The sequence below is a fragment of the Lactuca sativa genome, chromosome 6, assembly GCF_002870075.4.
Source record: "Lactuca sativa cultivar Salinas chromosome 6, Lsat_Salinas_v11, whole genome shotgun sequence".
Taxonomy (NCBI): Eukaryota; Viridiplantae; Streptophyta; class Magnoliopsida; order Asterales; family Asteraceae; genus Lactuca; species Lactuca sativa.
The window spans coordinates 187,280,188-187,284,438 of record NC_056628.2 but is presented as its reverse complement, the minus strand read 5'-3'; positions in this window follow the sequence as shown (position 1 = coordinate 187,284,438).

Below are 4,251 nucleotides of genomic sequence, written 5' to 3'. Positions count from 1 at the left end.
GAAGATCTCGTTAATAATAGCGTAACGATAAAAAGACAGACGAAAACGGACGTTAGATGAAGAAGTTATGGATTTTTAACGGACCAATCCTGTCCCGGCCTGTTAAAAATATAAAATTTAAAATAAAGTCAAAATTAGCCGACGGAGTATAAACGAAAGTTGTAGAGTATGTTGCCGCCTTCGCATGGATATAAAGAACGTTAAAAACGGAGCTCGTATGAGGAAGATACGAATTTTTGAAGTTTGGAATTGAAATCACGAAGTCTGATGCGAGATGGATGATGTGGCCTCATCGCAGCCGTCCATCGCTGATTGCAGAGCACCCTTCAGATCACGCCACGTTGCCTCGCTTCGCCCTACGCCCTGCGTCCAAGGTTAGTACGCCCAACGTACCTTTGGTCCTTATCCTCTTCCGAAGTGCGAGACAGCTGGACGCAGCTGGACCCTATGCGAAGCTACGCGCAGCGTAGCTGTGCTGAACACCCAGCATAGTGCGAAGCCTCGCACCTATAAATAGGGGTGCGAGGGCAGCCGGTTTCTCACACCAAAAATCAACTCTTTCTCTCACTACTTTCTCTCTCTAGCATATCCTAACCCCCTTAAGCCTAAGTAAACCCCCTAGCACCCGAAGGAAGCCCCAAGGCTCTCGGAGTCTCAAGAAAAAGGGTCTTTCGGTTCGGAAACGCTTCTCCGAGCAAAGCCCGGTTTTCTTTAACACCCTCTGTAAGTGAGCTATGCCTACACAATTTTTAATATAGCTTCTAATTAATTATAGTAACATTATTAGGACCTTAAAACGTTTATTTGGGCTATTACTATGAGTTATATAGAGTGTTGTTTAACGCTTATATAATAATAATAATAGCTAGACTATTAATTAGTCACGGTTTACGTTAGACTAAATCCTAGTGGTATTGATACTAGGTTTTATCGAGGGATAATTGTTTTGAGATAACGAAACGCTGTTTGAGGGCAGAATCACCACATTTTCAGGTGAGTGCATAGTTACTTTCACCTTACACATCGATATGAAGTATTTTATATAAATTACGTGCTATGTGTGTGTGACATCCCCAAATTTCTCGGCCAGAAAAGACCGATTTAATTTATGCTTTTTAAAAATCAAATCAGAGAAATCTTTATAAAAGATGTTGCGGAGTTGGTCCCCAAAACAAAATATGATAAAAGTTTGTCAAAACCTTTCTTTAAGAAATATATCATTTTTTTTTTTATATCAAAACCTCGGGATGTCATGTTCCAATACATATCAAAAGCATAAACAAGACATTATAAGCCTTACGACAATTATTTGTAACTACTGGCCTATAATCCAAAATTCACTCATCATCATCATCCGACTATGCTCGGGGTCCTCTACCTGTAATATAAACAGCTGAGTGGGTCAGACTTGGAAGCCTGGTGAGCATATAGGGTTTTCAACCCACAATACATAAATTTATTATGTTTATACATCAATCAATCAACCTAACTACCCCAAACCCCATTATTTTATTTATTTCTTAAGGGTTTACCCTAAGAATCAACTATCACTCCTTCCTAAGGATTCATCCTAAGGAATAGACACAAAGTCACCTCGTGACCGGGTTTATACAACGGACACTAATTCCATAGCTGCCAAAGTTTATTCAACATGTGCTAAGTCCATAGCTCTGATTTATCGACAATATTATTTACAGGTGTTCTCTCCTGCAATACATGTCAATGGGTTTTAAAGTACAGCAAATGAACATATAGTTCATTACACCTACAGGTTGCGGGCCTGCTAGTGTTCCATAGACTGTCTAGAATAGTCCATGGTTGTCATCCATACTCTGCTGAATGACGGGGGCCAGCAATTTGGGTAAGTGATTCTCTCAAATTTTCACCACTCACCCTCAACTCATGATCAATATTATTGATCATCTCCTTTATCCTACTTACCTTTCATCATACCCACTATTTCATCTACCCATGTTCTACCCAACATATTTTGTAGATAAAAAGCATATACCGTTTAAAACTTGTATAAAACATCAATTCAACAGTCACCTCAGTCAAACAATTAATATATTTACACATAACACGTATTTCAAGGTAAATACTTCATATCTATGTGTAAATTGAAAGTAACTACACACTTACTTATTTTGGTGAAAATCGGGCAGCAATTCGTTTCCTAAAACGATCGTTTCTAATAAAACTGGGTGTTTTATTGAGAAACCGGGCTCTGCGAAAGGTCGGGCTTTGAAACCGAAAAGATAAATTTTCCGGGCTTCTCGGGCACTTCGTGGGGTATTCCGGGCTTTACAATCGATACCGGGGCTTGGCGGGATGTTAAGATGAAGAAAATATGGAGAAAGGGGCTAAAAGTGGCAAAATTCCAAAAGTAACCGGAAACCCTCGCAGGTACCCTTCTATTTATAGGGTCCGAAGTTTGATCCAACGGCTGAGAAGATGGCACGCTTCGGAGATCCGACGGCTCGCAGGGGGTGGCTTCGCACATGGCTCGCATGGCTCGCACCTGGCTCGCACATGCGAGGGCTCGCTGGTGGCTTCTAAGTGGACCACGGCTTGCTGGCGCACCTGCGAGACTCAGAGCTAGGCTATGCGAGGCTCGGACACACGCGGCAGCTGGGCGAAGCTTCGGCTGGGGAGCTGGCTGCTTCGGATTGGGCCTCCTCCTCGGTCGAATCAGAAGAGGACACGTGGCTCGCATGACTCAGTAGCCTCGGTGACTCAGCAGCCTAATGACTAAGCAGCCAGGTGACTCAGCAGGACACGTGTCACATTCTAAGCGAGGGTGACGTGGCAATTGTGACTATGCGAAATTTCTCGGTTTTCGCGCCAAAACTTCTAAAATCCATAACTTTCGCATACGAGCTCCGTTTTTGACGTTCTTTATATGCACGCGTAGCTAAAATTACGATCTACAACTTTCGTTTAGACTTCGTCATCTAATTTTGACTTTAAATTTTATATTATTATTTTTAACAGACCGGGACAGGAAATCCGTTAAAAATTCATAACTTCTTCATCCGACGTCCGTTTTCGTCAGACTTTTTACCGTTGTGATCCTAATGACAAGACCTTCAATTCTCGTTTAGGTTGTGTCGGCTAAAAATTGCTCAATCTAAAATTCGAGTTTTTAGCTGTCTACTGCTACGCTGAAACTTCGAAAAATCATAACTTCCTCATACGAAGTCAGATTTGGGCATTCTTTTTATCGAACTTCTCGGTTTAACGAATACTACGACTTTCGTTTAGATTACTAATACTAAAAAGTAGTTTATCAAAAACTCACTTTTTACGACATTCAGCACCGTGCCGGTTTTGTCGCGAAACTTCAATAGGTCATAACTTCTTCGTTATAACTCGGATTTTGGTATTCTTTATATCCCCGAAATCCTTGTTTCGACCACTACAACTTTATGTAAAGATATCGGGCTTATCTCACACTTTAATTTTGACGCTTATTTTTATTTTTAATTAATTAAACCCTAATAATTAAGCATAAAACACATAATTCACATAAAATTCACATAATTCCTTTTCATTTCTTCTAAATGAGTTACAAAGGTTAACCTAGACCATTATGTCAATATTAATGCCTAGCCTAGAAACACGGGCGTTACAACTCTCTCCCCCTTAGGATGATTTCGTCCCCGGAATCACACAACGACAAACAACTACAGGTAGCGACTCACTATGCCACTCTCCGTTTCCCAGGTGGGATTTGGCCCATTTATAAGTTTCCAACGTACAGGCACTAAATCGACTATCTTATGTTACAACTTCTTAGTCTTACGGTTAACGATTGCCTCAAGTTCTCCAATTAATCTCTTGCTCTCGTCCAACCTTAACTCAGAAATGGGAATTATGTCGGGCACACCTCCCGTGAACTTTCTCAAATAACACACATGAAAGGTGTTATGAATACCCTATAGTTCTTCCGGTAACTCTAGCTTGTAAGCTTGATTCCGTATTATCTGAAGAACTTTAAATGGTCCAATAAACCTTGGACTCAACTTTCCCCTTCTACCAAATCCTATAAGTCCCTTCCACGACGAGACTTTAAGTGAAACCGAATCTCCAACTTCGAATGATATCGGTTGTCTTTTCTTGTCAGCATAGCTCTTTTGAGCAGCTAACATCTTTTTCCTAATCACTTACAACTTTTCAGCAATCTAATGGACTATTTCAAGTCCCATAAACTGCTTTTCCTCTTATAGACTCCTCCAAAACATTGAGGTA